The sequence below is a fragment of the Phocoena phocoena genome, chromosome 4, assembly GCF_963924675.1.
Source record: "Phocoena phocoena chromosome 4, mPhoPho1.1, whole genome shotgun sequence".
Classification (NCBI taxonomy): Eukaryota; Metazoa; Chordata; class Mammalia; order Artiodactyla; family Phocoenidae; genus Phocoena; species Phocoena phocoena.
This window is the reverse complement of record NC_089222.1, coordinates 76,129,310-76,153,090: the sequence shown is the minus strand read 5'-3', so window position 1 is coordinate 76,153,090 and position 23,781 is coordinate 76,129,310. Positions and strand designations below refer to the sequence as shown.

General features: G+C 42.6%; 1 protein-coding gene across 6 annotated transcripts in view; it reads left to right on the top strand.

The window, feature by feature from the left end:
- Positions 1-23,781, top strand: part of KALRN (kalirin RhoGEF kinase) — a 640,054-nt gene that overhangs the window by 544,962 nt on the left and 71,311 nt on the right. The window lies entirely within an intron of this gene.

Sequence of the window (23,781 nt, the reverse complement as noted above, 5' to 3'; positions counted from 1 at the left end):
CCTTAGGGTTCACAGACCTCTCCTAGTGAGAGGATTAGATTTCACCTCCAGAGCCCACCTGTTGACTCAAGTAACCGAAAGTGCAGCTCTCCCTGCGATGTCCAGTCAGCCCTTCTTCCTTCCTGTCCCTGCCTCTGCCCACAGGCCGTGCCACTCTGCAGGGGTCAACTTCCCCAGAGCAGAGCTGCCTATAGGCCCAGCTGTGTCTGACCTGTGGGTGGACCCAGCCAATTTTTGAAATGGAATATACCTTTGCCCTGTTCCTCAGCATGGATATTAAAAATGTGTGTCCTTGCTTTGGGATTCTGTCTTAGAGAAAGTCAGTATCCCCCTCTGCTAGCCTGTCGGGTTCCTTTGCCTTAAGGTAAAAGTTGCTTATTTTGACTTTGAACTTGAAGAGAGTTAGAGGGGGATGAAGGTGTTGTTTTACCTCACAGTTTCTATCTACGAATCACCCCCTCCCCACCGTCCCCCATCCCCTGGAATAATACATCATACCAAGCCAGGAAAACCTGCTCTCAGATGGGGCCCGGTGGTGGTCTTAGAGCGGGTCTTTCTCACAGCATCATCAGGATAGAGGAAATGAACAGCATCAGTTCACATGTGTGATTCTGGGTGGTGTGCTCTGGACTTGCATCCCATCGCTAAGAGATGCCTTTTCTGAAACAATCGAAGGAACATGTGGGTGGCAAACACAAAAACCCTCGGGTAAGGACTGAAAAAAAAATAGTTTACCAGGATTGCTTTTCCGTTTTTCAGGCTCGCTGTATGCTTTGAACAGTGTGTTCTCCAGAGTAGGGGCATGGAGGTCACCAAGTAGGCTCTGAGAAAAGCCACTCCTGGTGCCATTGTTGGGCTGTATTGCTCATCCTGAACCAAGAAGCTGTTTCTGCATAACCTTGTGATAGTGGACTTGAAAGGTGAGGTGCTTAATGGTAGAAAATAGGTTTGGGAGATGTAGGTTGCAGATGAGCTCATGAAAGCCCTGTAAATATTTTTATGATCCCTAAATTATCTCGCTAAATAGAATGAGGACTGTGCACTTTCCATTCTTCTGGGTTAGAAATAGTTCAGGTTTTCCACACTTGAAATGTGAACTAGAAATTTTTAAATTCATTTTTGTGTGTACAGATAATAGGGTGCATTAAGACACTTTCATCCCCACCCCTCCTGTGGTCCTTCATCCAGATGAGGCTCAAAACTATGAGTGTAGATTTTAGAGTCCTGCATACCTGCCCTAAACACTGGCTCTGTCATTTACCACTTCTGCAACCTGCCAGAAGGGCCTCAACCTCTCTCTGCCACATTCTCGGTATCACATGGGCATCACAATAGCACCTGTGCACGTACAGTGTTGCAGACGTTACACGAGACTGCAAGTAAAACGACTAGCGTATCTGTCATGTTGTAAGATCTCCGTAAAGAACAACACGTAAAACGTAAATGTAGAGGATGGTGATGGTTGCACAACACCGTTGTGCACTTACGTGGTTAAAATGGTAAATTTTATATTTATATATTTTATCACAATAAAAGGAATTTTTAAGCCATACCCCCAAAAAGGTAGATGTATGTGTGAAAGAGAGCAATTTATTAATGTATAAAAGAATGGAAAGTAACTTACCCAAACCTGCTACCTGGAAGGATGCTGGGTGATTTTTTTATTTTCTTCCTTAAAACCGTTTGAGTTTTGAAAATTCCTACAATAACATTATTTACTTCTACAGCTAGAAAATATTAAGTTACAACAGAAGTCTAAGTGAACAAAAGCATAGCTAAGTCAAACAATGATAGGCCACCCACATTTTCAAGCAGGTTCCTGGACTCTGTTTGCCACCTGCCCTACTGGTTCTTGGGGTTGATGGGGGCAGGGTGGCAAGTGCAGCCCCTCCCTGTCCTGGCCCTACCTGACCTCTAAGCTAGTCAGCTGTCTACCGTACCCACGGCCACGGTCACTGGGAGGATCGGGTGGGACAGTGCAGAGCGTTCCTTGTGGCCCAACCCACTGAGCTGCAGTGACTACAGGTACCACATCAGTTTTTGACTCCCAGTTGCAGAGTTTCAGTATCTTGGGGTTTTGGGGTTCATGTATTTAATAAAGATGCATATATGCACTCACAGGCGTTTTTCAGCCTCTGTGCTTCACACGTGGCAGTGTGACGTGTCAGAACACCCAAGAGCAGAGTGGCAGTCGGCCCCGCCTCCATCACCCCCCTACCCTTCCACCCCAGCTCTCCGTTACACATGACTGGGATTTCCCCCCTCCTCCAAACACACACCCCCAGCATGTTATTCTTGCCCCAGCTTCTAGCATCTCTCCTGAGGCCTTATGGGAAAATCTACTTCTCGTTAACTTTATCATCTCAGTGCCCAGCCGACTCCTGATTATCCCCATCATGAATGATTTCAAGATTTCACTTATTATGTTCATGCATTTGTCCAGCAAATACTTACTGAACCTAAATATTCTGAAACATAAAACAGAAATAAAATCACATTTAGTGGAGTTTTTGCATGAGGGGAGTTATGCTTTGGAGTAATTACTACATTGTCCTCATGTGGGGCATTCCGAGGGCCTTAAACTTGGGCCTTATGCCATATTTAGACTGGAGCGTATCCTCTCTTAGATGGGGACCCTCGCTGCTGACGTGCGACCCAGAGGAGCGGAGCATGGGAACTGCCCCTGGAGTCAGAGCCTGAGCTCTACTTCTCATGGGTCTGGCAAGCCTGGTGCCTGCACAGTGTGGTACATGCACTGGGCATGGAGACACCCAGGCTGTGAGATGGGGGGCAGGGCTGCTGCTTCAGCCTTTCTCACAGTCCTGTCTCCTTAAAAGTTCCATGATTCTGATTTATAAAATATGGGAAGCTTATAAGACAAATAGAAAATAGAGGTTCTTTTGAAGTTTAAAATATTTTTCCTGACATGAGAGTAAGGTAAATTATGTCCTCAAATAACATTATGCATAAAAATAAATTCCAGATGGATTTCAGGCAAATGTAATGGGCACTCTAAAGGAAGTAAGGCAAATGATAGACTGAGAGAAAATACTGGCAACCTACATAATAGACAAAAATTAATATCCAGGGGCTTCCCTGGTGGTGCAGTGGTTGAGAGTCCGCCTGCCGATGCAGGGGACACGGGTTTGTGCCCCGGTCCGGGAAGATCCCACATGCCGTGGAGTGGCTGGGCCCGTGAGCCATGGCTGCTGAGCCTGCGCATCCGGAGCCTGTGCTCCGCAACGGGAGAGGCCACAACAGTGAGAGGCCCGCGTACCGAAAAAAAAAAAAAAAAAAATTAATATCCAGAATGTATAAAGAGTTCTTAGAAATCAATAAGAAAAAAGGCAACAACCCAATGGGAAAATGGGCAAAAGTTAAAAAGAAGCAGGACTTTAAAAAAAAAAAAAAAAAGCAGTAAACTTTTGGAAAAGATAACATCAGTAGAAATCAGAGAAATACAAATAAGAACTTTTAACCCTTCAGATGAGCAAAATTAGTGGTAAGGGTGGGGAGAAATAGACAGTCATACACTGGTGAGAATATAAATTGATATCGTCTTTCTGGAGAGCCATTTCGCAGCATCTTCAAAAATTGAACATGTATATGTCTTTTGACCTACCTCTAGGAGTATACCGTAAAGAAGTTCTCCATTTGTCCCAGGATGCTCAAGTGGTAGTTTTTGTTAATAGCTAACAAGAAGGTGGGCAGTAGCATTATTTCCAATAGGGGATTGGTTATGGTACAGTTTTATTGTGGAATACTCTGCAACCACTAAAACAAAAAAGAAAACACAGACATGGGAAGATCTCCCACTTGTTAAATTTTAAAAAATATATAGAAACAGTCAACTATGTAGTATGAACTGCTTTGCGTAAGAACAAGTCTGTGTGTTTGTGTGGATACGTGGATAATAATAGTCTGAGAGTTACATACTAAACAGCCCAGGTTACTAAACAGGTAGGAGAGTTTAATTGGGGTATGGGGGTAGTAGCTGGGAAGAAATTAGAGATGGAGGACATTTTGCCCTATAACCTTCTACAGTATCATTTGAAATTTCATGAGCACGTTTTTATGTTTGATGTGCTCTTAAAAGTAATATATATTTATAGCAGATAACTTGGAAAACATAGGAAAATAATATCACCTGTAGTCCGAGACACTTTGACTTTAGTTACTTATCTCTCAGTCTTTTTTCTGTATGAACTACCTATCTATATATGCATATAATCACAGCCGGTTCAGTTGAGCCGGTTCAGCTCAATACTGTATTCTGCTTCTTTCACTTAATGTTGTCTAAGCATTTCCTGCCAGTTTTACAAATTCATAGTCTCTCACACTACCTTTAAATGTTTATTATAAATTCAGACACTTTAAGGCTGAGGAATAGATGGCAGGATTTTCAGGGGCCACGACGAGAGGGTATCTGGAGACTGAGCCCCTGCCACCACCTGCCCAGTGGGAGTGGTAAGTGGAGGGTGGCTGAGTCAGGCTCAAGGACCAGTCACCAGAAGTCTGCAGAAGCCACACAGCATCCTGCCTCCCCTCTCGCCTTCTCTTGTGTGAGGTCATCAACAACTTTATGCTTCTGCTTCTCCCCAGCCCAGGTTCTAACTCTGGCTTCTGGGAGCTGCCTTCTCTGCTGCAGGCCTGCCTACGAATTGAGGCCTCATTTCAATTGAGGATTTGCAATGTTGCCCTCCTCTGAAATAAGGCATCTGAAAGTCAGCTTAGAATACAAATTGCAGTCTTTTATATCTCTGAGTTTTAAAGGTGAAAGGGCTGGTAAAGAGGATCTGGAGCTGTGCTTCCAAATGACAGATTGGTAAGATTGAGAGTTGTCCAAGACCCTGCAGCAAGTTAGCAGTAAAGCTGGAATCCCCCCCCTGGGGCTCTTGGTATGGCCAGTGCTCTTTTTACTATACTGCGCTTTCCCTCTCCTAGGGAGTTGGGAGCTTGGGGCCTGACCTAGGACCGTGAAGTTACCATAAAAGGGTTCCAAACAGCATTCAGGCTGCCTGAAACGCTGAGACTTAGCCAAAGGGACAGTGAGATGAAGAAAGGTCATCTTCTTAAGGGCTTAAGTTTTAGTTCATTCATTCAGCAAATATCCTCGTCTAACACATGCTCAGAGACGGGGGGAATGTTCTAAAGATAAAGGTGGAGTTATCACATGGTGGTGGGATCACAGAAACTTTTCATTTTCTTCTATTTTTTTCCTATAATGACTAAATATTACTTTTGAAAGCTTGAATATTTTTTTCAAGTCCTCTTGTTCATCTAAGCATTTTTATTTGTTGAAGTCATGGTATACTTCCTAACTTTGAAGTGAGAAATGGGAGGAAAAAGAGTCTGATAGTTCTGGGGTCTCCAGCCTGAGTTGGTGGAAGTGCTAAGTGTGTCATGCAACTCACCCATTCATACTTGTGCATGTCTGTGAGTGCATATGTGGGATTGCACCTGCTGGGGTCTGCTTCTGCATCTGTGACTGCTGAGGAGCAGCCCGTTTGACAGAGGGGAATAAGGGGTAATGGAGCTGCTTGGAAGAAGGAAGTGCATTCTCCCTTTGCTGCCGTCCTGGGAAGGAAAGGGAGAGAGAGTTCGTTCATCAGTTGACTCAAAGCACAGCAGTCTGATGGCACAGGATCAGGGCTGGCCTATCTGGAAGGCCTTAGGCTCACTGGGCATTACTCTATTACAGCACAATACTGTTTATTGTCATTCAACAGTCACTGTCATTACTGTTTATTGTTATATAATAACCTTTCATTACTTAAGTAAGTATTATGATCTCAGAGGTAGGTGTTGGTTATCCTCATTTTATAGACGACGAAATCAAGGTTCAGAAAGGTTAAGAGGTAGAACTGGAAGTCAGCTCCCAGGACATGTCCCTCTCCCACTTGGTTCCGTATTTATCCATGCACACACAGACAGGCACCTTCGCTTCCTTTCTAGTCATTTAGTATTTAGAACATATTTATTGAGCACTCTCTATGAAATCTTTTCCCCACAAATGTTTATTGAGTGTTTTAGTTCTGTGTCAGGCACTCTTCTAGGTACTAGAACCTCAACAGTGAAAAAAGCAGACAAAAATTCCCTGCCCTCAGGGAGCTTATACTCTAGTGAGGGGAGTAAGAGAGGCAGAAAATAAATAAGTTCTACAGTAGGTTTTTTTTTTTATATATAAATTTATTTATTTTGGGCTGCCTTGGGTCTTCGTTGCTGCGTGTGGGCTTTCTCTAGTTGCGGCCAGCAGGGGCTACTCTTCATTGCAGTGCGTGGGCTTCTCACTGCGGTGGCTTCTCTTGTTGCGGAGCACAGGCTCTAGGCACATGGGCTTCGGTAGTTGTGGCACTCAGGCTCAGTAGTTGTGGCTCGCGGGCTCTAGAGCGCAGGCTCAGTAGTAGTGGCGCACAGGCTTAGTTGCTCCGTGGCATGTGAGATCTTCCCGGACCAGGGCTCGAACCCGTGTCTCCTGCATTGGTAGGCGGATTCTTAACCACTGTGCCACCAGGGAAGCCCTACAGTAGGTATTTTTAAATGTAGTATATTAATAGAAAATTTTGAGGTTCAGTGAGCCAAGAGATCAGGAGTGATTACCCTGAAAAGATACTGTCTCACTCACAGTTCCCAAGAGGAAGGCAGCACATCACATGGGGTCACGGGAGAAAACACTGAGATTGGTTGCAGGGAGAGAGAGAAGGAACTAGAGGGCTGAAGGCTTTAAGAGGTGAATCAGGGTAATCAGGTTTTGGGTTGGCTAGTTTGAACAATTTCAGCAGGCTCTGGAGTGTAGGGGCTGTCCTAGTGTTCTGGTATCTGGCCTGGGGATGATTAGGGCAGGTGGACAGTGGCCTGAAATGAGAGCCTGCTAAAGAAGCTGGCTGGGGGTATGGGCTCTGGATTGGTGGGTTTGCATATGAAATGCACAGTCAAAAGCAAGTTGTTTGCTATCTCTAGGAATTAACCCACCCTGAGAGGGGCTTTTCCTCCGGGGTCAACAAGGTCCCAGATATCAAAGCATCAGAATGTGGAAAATTGAAAGAAAGTTAATACAGTAGGCTAGATGGGAATAAGTGCTACAGGGAAAATTAAAGAGAAAGGGGATAGGGAGTGTCAGCATGAAAGGGTGGGATGCTGTTTTAAAGAGAGCAATCAGGGAAGACAGGGAAGGTAGCATTTCAATAAGACCTGAAGATAGAGAGGGGATGAGCCATTTGGGATCTGGGGGAGGGACTTTCTAGGCAGAGTGATCAGTAAGATCAGAGGGGGGAGCGTATCTCATTGATAATATCACCTACAGCTGCATCAGTATGCCTTCGACCACAGCAGGAAGAATATAATTCAAAGATCAGGGGATATGTAGGTATCAGAAACACAAACTGATAGCAGGAAGGTTTGGGATGGCCTTACGTGTGTGAGCTGAATACAGAGTATTTTGTCCATAGGCCAGATTTGAATATCTTGATATTTCCCATTCATCCATATTTGGTCAGCTGTTTCTCCCCAAATCCTCTTGGAAGAAAAGGTGATTTTTGGTGGAAAGGTGATTCGAATTCATGAGAAACCATACAACGTGGACCAATCAGAAGTTAAAAATTGTCAATTAAAGTAAATCAGGTCTTATCACCTATCCCTCCAGAAGGTTTGCCGCTGCATTTAGGATAAAGTTCCAGCTCCCTGCCATGGCCTGCAAGGCTTGGGGTCTAGCCGCTGCCTACCTTTCCAACTTCAGTTTACATCTGTCCACCCACCAACTGTGCTGTAGCCCCAAGTACTTCCTGCGAGTAGCTTGAGCATCCCAGACTCTTTTCTGCCTTAGGATTTCTGTACAGGCTGTGCCCTTGGCTGAGGGTCTTCTCCCCGTCTTTACAGGCTGGTTCTGTCTTATCATTCAGGTCTCAGCCTGCTTCTCAGAGAGACTGTCACCGGCTGCTCACGCTGAAGTTATACAGGCCCTCCCCAGCCCATTAGCCAGTTTATTTCTCCAAATGCTGCTCAACAGTACTGGAAATTTTTCTAATTCGTTTCTTAGTTTATTATCTGGCCCCACTGCCACCCCAACTAGAATGTCAACTTCCAAATGTCAGGGACTTTGTCTCCTTTACTGCTGTAGCCCAGCTCTGGGAACAGCACTGGGCACATAGACAGCACTCAGACATTTGTTGAATGAATGAGTAATAACACAATGTCTTCAAATATAAAACATAAATGGAGCCTACAGGACCCAGCACTTAAGGAATAAGAGAGCCATCATAGTGGGGCAGAGTCTAGGCAGTCTTCTAGGAAAGAGGCATTCTTATGGAAATAGTCTAATTGTATATTTTTCTTGCAAAGGATATCTCTAGGGTATCTGGGGCACTGGACGGTACCCCAGCCCAGTCATTGCTGATCAGGAAGCTGGGGGTTCCAGCTCTAGTTATGAGGAGATGGCCTTGTCACCACTGGACAGGCATGGCGGAGTAGCAGCCCTTGGGCCTTGGGTCCCAGGTGTGTGGTGTTTGGCAGCAGTGTTTGGATTCTTTCTTAAAACATGAATATGAATGTCTTTAGCAGACCTGCACTCTCCATTTTGCCACTCCATGCCTCTCCTGTTCGTCCTGTATCCAAACTCTTCTCATGTTTACCTTCCCTGTTAATCCCGGAGGACGTCTGAGCTTTGACCCCAGCCCTGTGTGAATAAGTGCTCTGTTCCCTAGCAGCCCAGTGGGCACTTTGGATGTTTTCACTGATTGAAGGGAAGTTGAAATACTACTGGTAAGTCTCAAGAACCAGCTTATGGCTAGAGGACAAGGTGTCAGCTTGTCTCACCTGCCCCAAAGGCAGCAAATGCCTGCTAAAGGGAGTTCTTGGTCCCAATTATGCAAATAACCTATGTGGTATAATTAGGAAGTGACCCTTCTGGGGTCCCGCTGTATGGTCGCAACCCAGCCTCTCTACCTAGCTTTTCCCGTGCCCTAGGGGCCAGCTAAACTTCTCACTGATTATTCCCTTAGCACTTACTTGCCATTTCTCCCACCTTTAACACTCTGACTTATGAGACAGGAGATGCCTCACTGTCTACCAGTATCTTAGAATCATGTTTCCATTCTTCAGCCTCTGGCCTTCTTAGCTGGTCAGCCCACAGGCTCAAAATAGAACAACCAGCGCTGTTTGTCATGATGGTATTTCTATACTTATTAGTAAAATATTGTAAACAATTAACAGAGCTAGTCAGAATTTTACACCTCCCCCAAAACCTCCAGTATCATTTTCAGTGACAATTTCAAGATCTGTAGACTCCTGGGAAACTTCAACTTGACTGGTTTTATATATACCCACAAGGCTAAAATCAACTTTAAATAGCATGTCAAATAAAGCACAACTTAGAAAATTTTAACAAAATCTAGTTCTAGCCTTTAGCATAATCACTATTTTAATTATACATTGTTCAGTCTGTTTTCAGTGGAACAGAAAATTATTCTCTCACATCTGTGATCAGGAAATTGTTTCATGAATGGAATTGGGTATTTTACCTAGGAATTATGTTCAAACATCATTTACAGTTGGTTTATACCAGACTTCGAAAACACCAGTACTAAGCATGTATGCAAGTTTAACTTGATGGATGAGAAAATTGTGCCAGGACCAGATCCCACCATAACATCACTAGAATTGGATCAAATTGATATTATATGCCTCCTGATAGGGTACATCGTGTTCAGGGATATTCCTGCAAAAATGCACATTCTAATTTGCTGGATGTTAAAACATCCAGCAACGGGCTTCCCTGGTGGCGCAGTGGTTAGGAATCCGCCTGCCAGTGCAGGGGACATAGGTTCGAGCCCTGGTCTGGGAAGATCCCACATGCTGCAGAATGGCTAAGCCCGTACATCACAACTACTGAGCCTGCGCTCTAGAGCCCGTGCACCACAACTGCTGAAGCCCGCATGCCTAGAGCCCGTGCTCCGTAACAAGAGAAGCCACCGCAATGAGAGAAGCCCACGCACCACAACGAAGAGTAGCCCCTGCTCACCGCAACTGAAGAAGGTCCGTTCGCAGCAATGAAGACTCCACGCAGCCAAAAGAAATTAAAAAAAAACAAAAATAACGAAACATCCAGCAAACCCAAATTGAGAGAATATTCTACACGATAGCCACCCTGTACTCATAAAAGATGTCCCAGTCATGAAAGGTAAGACCTTTTTCTATAAGGGACGTCATAGGAATGATTGGCAACATTTGAACAAAGTAGAGGATCAATGTTAAATTCCTGATTTTGCTAATTATACCGTGGTTATGTAAGAGAACGCCCTTGTTTTTAGGGGCCATACACTGAAGTATATAGAGATATAGGGGAATCTTCTCTGTAACTTATTCTCAGACCGTTCAGAAAGAGAAAGAAGAGAAAAAGCAAGTGGTAAAATGTTAATAGTTGGGAAATCTCAGTGAAGGAGATGTAAGAATTCTTTGTACGAATCTTGGCACTTTTCTCTAAATCTGAAATTATGTCAAAATAAAAAATTTATAAGAAATGATGCCAACGGGATCATACTCGTGAACTCATCCCCAGGTTGATGGAGATAGGAAGAACCCAGACAGTGGTTTTTCCTGTCCCCATCAACCTGAGGATGAATTCCCTTAGTGTACCCTGAGTGTACCTCTGTGCTCTGGGTCTGGAGAAGCCAGAGAGGACCATGCTGAATGAAGAACACAGGGGGAATGTAGAAGGAGAGCCTGGGCTTGGTTGGGAGGCCCAGACTGAACACAGTCATGTTTGCCTACTGCTTTTCCCAAGCCAGGCAGCAAGGCCCTAGAGGCAAACTCACTTGGCCCAGGTCCTTAGGAGAGGCAGGGCCAGGCTAAGACTGCAGGGTCTCAAGCTGCCTTAAGTCCTGGAGACCCTAAATCTTAACACTTTCTTTCCTACCCCCCGCCACAAAAAAATGTAGTTTCCCAAAAGAGGACCCTGAAAACCCAGTCACTGATCACCTGTTTCTTTCTCCAGATACACAGTTTCCTCCTCTTTCTTCTTCCCTCGGGTTCTCTAGGAGAATTTCCATTGTGACATTTTCGGTTAAGTAGCACTTTATTACAGGCTTAAATGTTCCTGTGGCTCCCTGCTTAACTCTTTCCCTCCACCTCTATAATTAAGCCTGGCATGGTTACCTTTGGTTAAGGTTACTACTGAAGGGCACATTATAAGTTGAATCCAGGTCCTGGGTAGACTCTGATGTGATAGCACATAGCCAAAAATAACTGGCCTGGACTATAAACTCATCTCCTACTTCGGTGTTCATAAGAGGTGAGTTTGACCGTCAACCCTGCTGTCAGGATACCATCCTCAGGAGTCGATTCACCTTTTGTATTCCAGACTGAGATGGAAAAATAGCCAGTAACGATGCTAGCTAGCCACACTGCTTTCTACAACACATTAATAGAATTTGGTAAATGTTCCCTTTGGAGAGTCATCATCTACATGAGCATGTTGATTAGCATATTAAAGGTTCCTCGAAGTCCTGCAGAAAAGGAACAGGTAACTTCTTTGACCCATCTTAATTGACTGGGCGACAGTTTGAACATCTTAAGGAACAGGAAGCAGGAGCCTGTATTGATATTCACATTACTGAGTTTTAGAGATGAATGCCTCAGCAACATTGACTTTTCCTTAGAGGTCTCTGGGCCTAAAAATAGTCAGACTCCAGTGATTTCTCTTGCTTTGTCCTTAGCTATTCATCACCAGCCATTTAATGAGCTCCTCTATGACTAAACAGTTTGTGCTGGGGATACAAAGATGGAGGACAGCTCAGTCCTCAAGGACTTTCCTTAGAGTTAGGGAGGTAAGGTACATAAACAAACATTTATCAGTGCCAAATGAATGGTACGAGAGGTACTCCCAGAGAAATAGGAGAACACGCTGGGCTTAGTCATCTAAGAAGTCCTAGGTAGGCTTTAGACAAGCCGAGAGGCTGCAGAATGTTTTGAGCAATGAGAAATGCAACATGGGTGGTGCAGTGAACTGAATAATTAGCCTAAAGTAGGTGGTTCAAATAGAATAGTTGTTTCCAAACTTTAACATATATCAGATTCACTTGGAGGGCTCGTTAGAACACAGTGCTGGGCCACCCCCATAGTTTCTCATCCGGTACCTCTGGAGTGGGACCCAAGAATATGCATTTCTAACAAGGGCCCAGATGATGGTCACATTGCTGGTCTGGGGACCACAGTTTGAGAACCTTGGATTATCAAAGAGTGGAAGCTCAGAGAGCTGGAAAGGTGAGCTCAGGCCTGACCACGGAGTACCTTAAATGGCAGGCTGACAAGTTAGACTTTGTTAATCAAGTTTTGAACAGGGACTTGCCCAAAGCAATAGAATTGTTCTGGTAGCAGAGAGATGTCGAATGGATAAGAGAAAAAGACTAGCTGCAGAGAAACCAATTTGGAGGTTTTTACATAGTTAATTAAAGCAAGTGTATTTAAAAGCTCTGAATTAGGGCAGTGACAGCAGGAATGGAAAGAGAAATATTCTTGCAGAAATCTTTGTGAATGAAGAATTAGCTTGCAGGACAGAAAAACTGAAAGGTAGTCTTGGTCATTCTCTGAGAGAGTATTCAGTTATATACGGTAACTTGTATAATGTTATTTTGAGGCTTTGTGAGTATTACTGGAGCTGAACTTGTTTATGTTCACACATTCTGAAAAGTGGAAAATGTTACCATGTAAGGTAGTAGGGTAAGTTATTTTAGAGAGCTTACATTTAACCCACTTGAGGGCTTATTTGAAGGCCTAGGGGAAAGCTCCAGTGTGGATACATCATGGACTCAGGAGTGGCCCTATTTTACCATGGAAATTTGACTTCCCTGCCAGGCGTACACTTGGGAGGGTGGCATATGAGGAGAGGCCAGAAGAAGACACCTTCCCCAGCCTTGGGACTTGGCAGTTACCATGTGTCCTGATTAGAAGACCTCCTTGTGCTCGTGATACCTTTAGAGAAGAAAACGGATCCCCGGTGACCTCAGTTCCTACTGATCCACTGATTCTTGTAGCCCTATTACAAGCCCATTACTTAAATAAAAAGTCTGTATTTAGGTTTTATACTAATATGACGTGTCCTTTCTTCAGTCTCAGTTTGGAAAGTTCTACCACACTCTTCTGGTGGTGATGTTTTGAACAGTTCAGAAGCCTTTTAGGAGAGTTCCCTACTCCACAGTTTAGGAAACAATGTGCCTTTCCTCTCCAGAGGCTGTGGACGAGTCTGAGAGAATGAAACGGGCATATCGATGGAAGTCGTATCTGGAGTATTTGCTCTCCGAAGGGCGACAGAGCTGCTTTCACTGACTTTTGCCTGCTCTGACATGTCAAGCTGCAGAATCTACCCCTGGAACGTAGAGAGAGAATTTTTAGCCCTTAACTTCTAAAGCCAACTAGGGGGACTAGTGAATCACGTGATCCAGTGTGACAGCCTGTCATAGCACTGGCCTTGCGTGTTTAGGATGTGCTTGTCTGGGGTCGGGGGAGGGCACGGACTCAGTGCCCTTTGAGGTTGCTCCTCCCTCTGTCTCTGACTCAGAGAGAAGATTACACGGGAAGCTGAGGCCAAGGAGACCTGAGGACAGGCAGTTGGAAACTTCATTTTACTCTCTGCATCCGGTGGCATCCTGATGGAAGTCAATGCAGGGACAGGGCACTGAAGGAACCAGCAGTAGTCAAGGGAGATCTGGACTGAATTAGAACAGAATTCTGAAGAGTTCATTTAGATGAAAGCCGGAGGTGCTGACTTTTCACCCTCATGGAGACTGTTTTGTCTGTTGGAAAAGATCTTGATGTGAAGAGCGTATGTCCCAATGGGCTCTGAAGATGAAAAGGCTTTCTGCGCTATATGGATGCCACTGGATTTGGAATTGTTCCTGTGGTTCACATTTCTGTGCACATGCTACCAGGATAGGAAGAGCAGTATAGGGAAGAGAAGGGAACCAATAAGTAGGAATAAAGTAAGATAGAGCCTAATGCAATGTGCTCTTGGGACTCAGAGTGGTCCTTCATTTTGTGTTCCTAGTTTAATGGGAAAAATCAGACACAGACATTATAAATCGTAGAGATTTAGATGTGAAAAAATGTATAAAAAACCCATAAAGCCTGAGTAGAGTGAACCTAGTTGCAGGGCAGGAATAAAGAAGTAGGCGTAGAGAAATGGCCTTGATGACATGGGGTGGGAGGGCAAAGCTGGGGCGAAGTGAGAGTAACATCGACATATATACACGACCGGATGTAAAATAGTTGGCTGGTGGGAAGCAGCATAGCACAGGGAGATCAGCTTGGTGCTTTGCGATGACCTAGAGGCGGGTAGGATAGGGAAGATGGGAGGGAGGCACAAGAGCGAGGGGATATGGGGACACGTGTATGCATACGGCTGATTCGCTTTGTTGTGCAACAGAAACTAACACGGTATTGTGAAGCAATTATACTCCAATGAAGATCTATTTTAAAAAAGGGTGAGTTGGCAAAGGACTCATTGGAGAAGAAATTCCTGAACTAAGTGTGTAAAAGCTATGGCTTAGTAAGCAGGAGGCAGGGGCTTGCACTATGCATTTGAGACTTGAATCTGGCTAAGGGATGGGGGAAGGAATACCCTGAGGCCAGGTGTTTGCCAGCTTTAGTCTAACATTGTGGTAGGAGCAATCGCAAGGGCAGCAAGTTTCCTAGTGTTAAGAGACAGTGTTTCTGCACCAGGCCGATTCTCCCCCTCCCCCATGTCCTATTGCTGTCACCATAGCATCCTTCTTCTGGCACCAAGTGGCCCAGACACCAAGATGGGCAACCAAGTGGTTTTCAGGGAAGCCAGCCATGCCAGGACCTGGTGGTACATAGCCTCAGGACCTCTGCTGAAAGTGCAACCAGGAGATGGGCTTTGCTAAGCATTCTGCTAAAAGGCCTACCAGGGCCCTTCTCCTACATCATGAAAGATGTACTAATACTTACTGTAGGTTTTGTGCTCTCCGTGCCTACAAACAATTGAATTTATGGATTTGTTACCCAGAGAATTTTCACCCTGACCTTCCCATCATACACCCTTCTCTAGATTTGCAATTACCAGTGTGAAAAAAATGTATGTGTGATACTTCTATGATTTTTATATTAAGTAAATTATTTATAGAAAGCCAAAGGAGACGAGAATGTCTGGGTACATAATCTATTCAGGCAGATGTATTGAAATGCATTTACCTTATATAGCTCAAGCCACGGAGAGCAATAAGGATGAGTTTACAGTGATTCTTGTATCATTGGAGCTAAAGCAAGACAAAAGGAATTTAAAGGACTTTTCTGTAAATATCTAGTGATGTTAGGAATTTTTGTGATTTCTTCTGATATCAGCTACCAGAGTCAAAGCTTCCAATGCAATATTATGATGAATACCAGGGAGATTTTATAGACCTGTTGTCCAACTAGATGGTGGATGATGAGGTATGACTAATAAAGAACAGCTAGACCCCCTATTTTTTTTTTTTTTGACATCTTTATTGGGGTATAATTGCTTTACAATGGTGTGTTAGTTTCTGCTTTATAACAAAGTGAATCAGTTATACATATACATATGTCCCCATATCTCTTCCCTCTTGCGTCTCCCTCCCTCCCACCCTCCCTATCCCACTCCTCTAGGTAGACCCCCTATCTTTTAGCAATTACATAATACAGTATGTGGAAGACATGCCTTTGGGGTGTGATTGAATACCATCACTGAACTCCAGAAGAACAGACTGAAATGAGTTTTCCTTCTTGAGTTGTGCCTTTGAAGTCAGTGTAGAAAATGGTGGGCCAGCTTAGTGAGTTATGCATCTGGGGTACTCATAATCCACCAAAACCTTGGATGCCACCTGTACATATGTGAACTCTATGGGGTCCCAGCCTAGCACTTGTAAGGACACCACTCCTGGTCTTCGGGGCTATTAAACCCATACAACTAATAGAACTGTTTTCTCTTTTTGTCTAGGACATGTGGTCCTTCTTTACTTTCAACTCACTTTGAGGTCAGTGGAAAGCAGAACCAATATTTTGTGATTAGAAAAAATAATAGATATCAGTCCTGTGGATGCAGCCATAAGGCATTTGCCATATCCTAAATTTGCATTTCTGTGGTGACTTGTACACAATGTATCCTTTCAGAATAGTTTTACAAAATTTACATGAAACCAAAAAGGGTAGAAGACTTTTTTAGGTGTAACATAAAAAGTGAAAGAAATAATGAAGCAAAACATTTTAGAAAGAAAATTGAATTTATGAATGAGCAAAGTTTCTAGTATCTTCCTGCACATCGTGAAGAGGTTTCAGGAATTCCTCACCAAAATGAAAGTTGTAGATTCTTGTGGAAGTGGTATGTTTAATTAAAAAATACATTTCAAAAAAAAGAAAGTTTTCATAAACAATATGCCACTGTGGAAGGAAAAAAAATTTCTAGTATATTCGGTTACTATGCATGTGGTACACAAATATCTTATATATATATTTTTTTTTTTTTTTTTTTATGCGTTACGCGGGCCTCTCACTGTTGTGGCCTCTCCCGTTGCGGAGGACAGGCTCCGGACGCGCAGGCTCAGCGGCCATGGCTCACGGGCCCAGCCGCTCCGCGGCATGTGGGATCTTCCCAGACCGGGGCACGAACCCGTGTCCCCTGCATCGGCAGGCGGACTCTCAACCACTGCACCACCAGGGAAGCCCCACAAATATCTTATATTTTGATTGCTAATGAAGGACTTCCCAGCTAAAAGAATGTTTGACAGAGACAATGGACTTATTAGGACGTGCTCAGTCTGTAAACTCTCGTGGGCTTTTTTCCAATTTTCATCTTTATGTCAAGCAGACAGCTCTCATCTCCTGTGCTGCTTAGAAACGTGCTGCTGTAATTAAATTACCTAAAATTATGGAGCCTTTGTCCCAAGTCTTAGGCCAATAACATTGACATGTTTATTCTAACCCCATGATGGTATCTGAGACCCTAATATCAACAGCTGTTTAGTTGCCTGGTCATCAAGCCCATCAGAAGCTTGCATTCTGAGGGATAGATACCCTGCAGATAAAGAGACACATGTCATCTCCAGGGAGTAACCTGTGCTGCCTAAACTTCTTAATGGTGGGAGGGTGGACAACAATGACATGGTAGCCCAAGGATGTGACTACCTTATTCTCCAATGAGATTTCAGGCATTGATCGTAGGAGTGGTTATTTGAAGTGGGGAGGGAGAGTAACACAGAATGGCAACTGGTAGCCTGAAGTTTTTCTTTGTTTTCATGAGGTACTTTGAGGTTAAAAATGGCTTACATTACTAGAGTCTAGCCTTTAGAGGAACATACAGATGGAGTGAAGGAAGATACAGAATAGAATCACAGACATGGAACTAGGGGAGATAGTTATGGTTTTATTGATTTTTATTTAACTTAGATGGTACTTCCAGTGGAATTAGACACTGTTATAAGCACTTCACAAATATTAATCCTGATAACAACCCTATAAGATAGATACTAATATTATCTTCATTTACTGATGAGAAAACCAAGAAACACAGAGATCAAGTAATTGGCCCAGAGTCACAGAGCTAGCCAGTGGTAGAGCAAGACTTTGAATGCACTCTGTCTAATTTGTCCATTTTGTAGATGAAGAAACAGAGGCCTTTCTGTCCAGTGCTGCCATCTCTCTGTTGCAATCCATAGAGTAGGCACCAGTAGATTATTCTTTTTTTTTTTTTTTTTTTGTGGTACGTGGGCCTCTCACCGTTGTGGCCTCTCCCGTTGCAGAGCATAGGCTCCAGTCGCGCAGGCTCAGCAGCCATGGCTCACGGGCCCAGCCGCTCCGCGGCATGTGGGATCTTCCCGGACCAGGGCACAAACCCGTGTCCCCTGCATCGGCAGGCAGACTCTCAACCGCTGCGCCACCAGGGAAGCCCTACACCAGTAGATTATTCTTGAATCATATAATCAGGGCGGGAAAAGTATACCAACAGAGTTTTCTCTTTTAATCAACTTGAACAAAATATCATTAAAAGATGAGTGTTGGTGTCAAGAATTCTCTAGTCATTGGTAAAGCTTTGGAACATGTTCTGTGACCATGCATCAAGTCTTCTATTCTTAGGTATTAAGGAAGAAATTGGGCAGTTTAGAGAGGTGGCTTGGAAATTGAAGGAAGCATGGATAAAAAATATTATGGAAGTCTGCTGGTGGCTAAGAGTTTGTTGTTTGTTGGCTTATTTATATAGATTTTCTTGATTTCATTAGTATCTTCATATTCCCATGACCAATCATGGGAATTCATTCAACTCATGCAATTCAGAGTCTATGAAGTTGGACCTCCAACCTCATGGATTACCCTGCCAAGCTTCCTGTTTTTCCAGTTTGTGGCTGAGAAATCAACTATAGGATGCATTTCCTATTGGTCTAGAGGCACTGGATTTTACCTTTTTATTTCTTCTCCTTGAAACATTCTATTTCATCTCAACTTCATTCTTTGAAGTAGGTGTTTTGGGTTAGGGAGAGCACATTTAATTTTTCCAGAGGAAAATTATGTACTAATGGTGCATATTGAAACACCTAGAAGAATACAGGAAGATGAGAACTTTTGCACATGGTTGGTGGGAGTAAATCAGAGAGCAATTTGGCAGTACCTAGTGAAGCTGGTGATGTGTATTCACTAAAACCCAGCAGTTTCATCTTGAAATACATGCTTTAGAATTGAGAGCTGTGCTCCTCAATGTGCGATCTATAGATGGTGAAGGTTTGTGAGCTATGTTTCCAGTCCACAGGGAGATAAATACAGAAAATGAGAGTGAGCATTTACTATACTGTGTTTGATACTGTAGCTTTGTAGTATAGTCTGAAGTCTGGGAGTGTGATTCTTCCAGCTTCATTCTTCTTTCTCCAGATTGTTTTGGCTATTCGGAGTCTTTTGTGTTTCTGTTCAAATTAAAAATTTTTTTGTTCTAGTTCTGTGAAAAATACCATTGATATGGATTGCATTGAATCTGTAGATTGCCTTGGATAGTATGGTCATTTTAACAATATTGATTCTTCCAATCCAAAAACACGGTATATCTTTCCATCTGTTTGTGTTGTCTTCAGTTTCTTTCATCAGCGTATTATAATTTTCAGAGTACAGGTCTTTTGCCTCCTTAGGTAAGTTGATTCCTAGGCATTTATTTTACTCTTTTTGATGCAATGATAAATGGGATTGTTTCCTTAATTTCTCTTTCTGATATTTTGTTATTAGTGTATGTAAATGCAACAGATTTCTGTATATTAATTTTGTATCCTGCAACTTTACTGAATTCATTGATGAGCTCTAGCAGTTTCCTGGTAGTGTCTTTAGCATTGTCTGTACATAAGCATCGTGTCATTTCCAATTTGGATTCCTTTTATTTCTTTTTCTTCTTTGATTGCTGTGACTAGTACTTCCAAAACTATGTTGAATAAAAGTGATGCAAATGGGCATCTTTATCTTGTTGCTGATCTTAGAGGAAATGCTTTCAGCTTTTTACTGTTGAGTATTGTTGTTGGCTGTGGGTTTGTCGTATATGGCCTTTATTATGTTGAGGTATGTTCCCTCTATGCCCACTTTCTGGAGAGAGTTTTATCATAAAGGGATGTTGAATTTTATCAAGAGCCTTTTCTGGAACAGGATAGAGCGCCCAAAAATAAACACATGCACTTATGGTCAATTAATCTACAACAAAGGCAAGAATATACAATGGAGAAAAGACAGTCTCTTCAATAAGTGGTGCTGGAAAAACTGGACAGCTACACGTAAAAGAACAAAATTAGAACATTCTCTAACACCATGTGCAAAAATAAACTCAAAATGGATTAAAGACCTAAACATAAGACCGGATACTATAAAACTCCTAGAGAAAAACATAGGTGCAGAATACTCTTTGACATAAATCACAACAATATTTTTTTGGATCTCTCCCCTAGAATAACAGAAACAAAAGCAAAAATAAACAAATGGAACCTAATTAAATGTAAAAGCTTTTGCACAGCAAAGGAAACCATAAACAAAATTAAAAGCCAACCACAGACTGGGAGGAAATACTGCGAATGATGGTACCAACAAGGGATTAATTTCCAAAATATACAAATAGCTCATACAGCTTAATATCAAAAAACCAAACAACCCAGTCAAAAAATGGCCAGAAGAGCTAAATAGACATTTCTCCAAAGACATACAGATGGCCAACAGGCACGTGAAAAGGTGTTCAGTATCGCTAATCATTAGAGAAAGGCAAATTAAAACCACAGTGAGGTATCACCTCACACTGGTCAGAATGGCCATCATGAAAAAGTCTACAAATAACAAATGCTACAGAAGAGGTGGAGAAACAGGAACCCTCCTACACTGTTGGTGCGAATGTACATTAATGCAGCCACTATGGAGAACAGTATGGAGATCCCTTTAAAAAGTAAAAATAGACTTATCATATGATCCAGTGATCTCTCTCCTGGGCAGACATCCAGAGAAAACTCTAATTTGAAAAGATACATGCACCCCAGTGTTCATAGCAGCACTATTTACAATAGCCAAGACATGGAAGCAACCTAAATATCCATTGACAGATGAATGGATAAAGAAGATGTGGGGTGTGTGTGTGTGTGTGTGTGTGTGTGTGTACACATGCACAATGGAATATTACTCAGCCATAAAAAAGAATGACAATCATTTGCAACAACATGGATGGACCTAGAGATTATCATATTAAGTGAAGGAATTCGGACAGAGAAAGACAAGTATCATAGGATATCACTTACATGTGGAATCTAAAAAAATATGATACAAATGAACTTATTTACAAAGCAGAAATAGACTCACAGACATAGAAAACAAACTTATGATTACCAAAGGGGAAAGTGATGGGGGAGGATAAATTGGGAGTTTGAGATTAACATATACACTCTACTGTATATCAATTAGATAAACAATAAGGACCTACTGTGTAGCACAGGGAACTATATTCAATATCTTATAATAACCTATAATGGCAAAGAATCTGGAAAAGAATATATATGTATATATACACATATGTATGTATAACTGAATCACTTTGCTGTACATTTGAAACCAACACAACTTTGTAAATCAACTATAGTTCAATTAAAAGAAAGATTAAAAAAAACTGAAGCAAATATGGCAAAAATGTCTACACTTAAGTCTACACTTAATCATATCTAGGTGGTGGGTATTTAGATGTTAAATTTTTTCTATATTTTCTTCTATTTGAAAAATATCTCATAGTGGGACTTCCCCGGCGGTCCAGTTGTTAGTTAAGACTTCGTGCTTCCACTGCAGGGGGGTGAGGGTTCGATCCCTGGTTGGGGAACTAAGATCCCACATGCTGAGTGGTGCAGCCAAAACAAAATGAAAAAAATAAAAATATCTCATAGTAAAATCAGCCTCAGAATATTATTTTTTCTGATCTAGGAAGCAAGTTGGACATACCAGGGAACTTTATTCCTTGCAGTGTCCAAGGACACATTTGTCTTCCCAGTGACGTAAAAACAGATACCAATCTCATGGGCAGTTTTTAATGCCTCAGGGCTGAAGAGGAAGCATTGGTTCGGAACCCTGGAGAGATGTAGAGGTGCCTGGCTTCTGGTCCTAGCTTTATGACTAACTAATTTGTGACCATGGATTTCCCATATACAAGCTTTCATTGCCTTATCTGTAAAATTAGTGAGACTGAGATTGTTTTCAGCATTGAAATTTAATAACATATAAATTATATATAAATGTCTATACGAAATGTCTCATAGACTAACAACCTGATGTTCTTTTTTTACAATAATTATAGAGGCTAACAGAATTCATGGAGTAGACACAGATGTGGGAATAAGATTAAATATATGTGTAGTAGAGTCAGATCTCGGTTTAAATTTTGCCTCTCTGCCACACTAATGATGACCCTGGGTTTCCTGGAACACTCTGTTTCCTAAGATGATACTCATACTTAGTACCTGTCTCAGCTTGGAAAGATTTGGTGAGATAACAGTATTACTGTTGTAGTTGTTACAGATGAGTCAGTTAGCTGTTGTGCCCGGAAAGGTATTAGAATAAATTCTCAAACAGCTCATTGCAGCCACCTCTTCCAAAGATGGGGTGAGCATCACCTGGCAGTTATCCTTTGAAGTAGCAATAAACCAAGTACACATTTTCTAGACTAAACGATGCCACATCTTTTTGTAACCATGCATTCAGAGTGATTTAGAAATAGTCCTGTCTCAATACGGGACCCTAACTAGATGACAAGTTAGAGATTGCTTCCAACTCTTCAGTTCTCTTTTATTTGGGCTGTGGTTGAATGGCCCTGATGGTTTACACAGAATAAACTTGAAACAAAATTGAGGATACTCTTGATTTTTAATTTGTACTTTATAATCCGTACACTTGCCATTAATTTGTACAGAATGCACCAAAGCAGAATCAGATGATAGAGAGAGGAGGAGAATGGTCAGTCAAAATTTGCATTCATGAATCTCAAAGCCAGGCTGTGGTTTGTCATGGAGCAGAACACTTAGGCAGTCATCCGTCTTGCTTAGTGACACAAGGCACAGTTAATGTGGCTGGGCCTCTAGCTCTGCTGACACAACATATGCTGATAAATCTAAGGTTTGAAGGCTTGGATTTAACAGACTTGTGGTATCCCAGGGGCCTGGTGAATGAAAAGCCTCTGTGGCTTATCAGCAGAGAGATAAGAGGCCCAGGTCCCACTGCTAGTGCTGCAGTGGTGCTGCTGAGATGTTTATCACCCGGGCTTCTGAGAACAGGAGTTTGACCCATACCAAACACTTCAGAAATAATGTCAACACACCCAAGACCACAGCCAGCACAGAATTCTCTGAGATAAGATTACAGCTTTGTCCTTAAAGGGATGTCAACCAAGTCAGTCGATGCCTAAATATTCCCTGAGCTGGGCAACCCTATGAGTTATCCTTCATACCAGGGGGCTTTAGAAGCTCAATTTTTAATGCTTCTACATGCAGATATTCTGTTCTTGTTTTCTAAAGTATGCACAGAACTCTAACCATATCTAAGAAAGTTCCCGCAGGGTCAGGAGCCTGAGCTTGGTGCCTGTGAGATCAGCCGGTTATAGAAGCTGGAGGCAGCTCTTGACTGGCAAAAATATTTATTCTTTTTATTTTAAGATTTGGTTTCTAATGTATTGGACAGGTCTAGGCCGTCGGGCCTCCCAGGCCAGGTTAGACCTCTAGTCTCGGTCTAGGATAAAGTCATTACTGTATAGGAAAAGATGATTCGGTCTTTGAGACAAGTGGGTGTAAAAGGCCAAGGCAGTACTTTTTATAAATACCTAGTCATGCGTTTGGTTTAACTAGCAGTATGCAAACTGGTACCAGGGCCACAGGGCCCATCAGGGGTTGAGGTGAAGCTGGTCAGGTATTCTCCCAAGACCTCTTTGGCAATGAGAAGAAGCAGCATAAGAGAGACAACTCACCTGTGATGTGTCATCCAGATACTAACTGTATCACTTCTTGCTTTAAAATGCCTCCCATTCATTCCTTTGTCCTCCCCGTGTCCTCCTAGTGTGGGCTTCTAGATTCCAATCCCTCTTCCCAGGGCTATGTTGTCTGTAGTTACCAGATTAATTAAAAAACAAACAAGCAAACAAAAGCCCTTTTTGCCCCCTTTCCCATTAGCGTCTCACAATAAAGTTCATACTCCTCTAGTTTACTATTAAATGTTTTCACTCTTCTTTCTGTCCAGTTTCTCCTCTGTTCATCTTTATTTCATTGGAAGGGTCTGCTTAAGGGC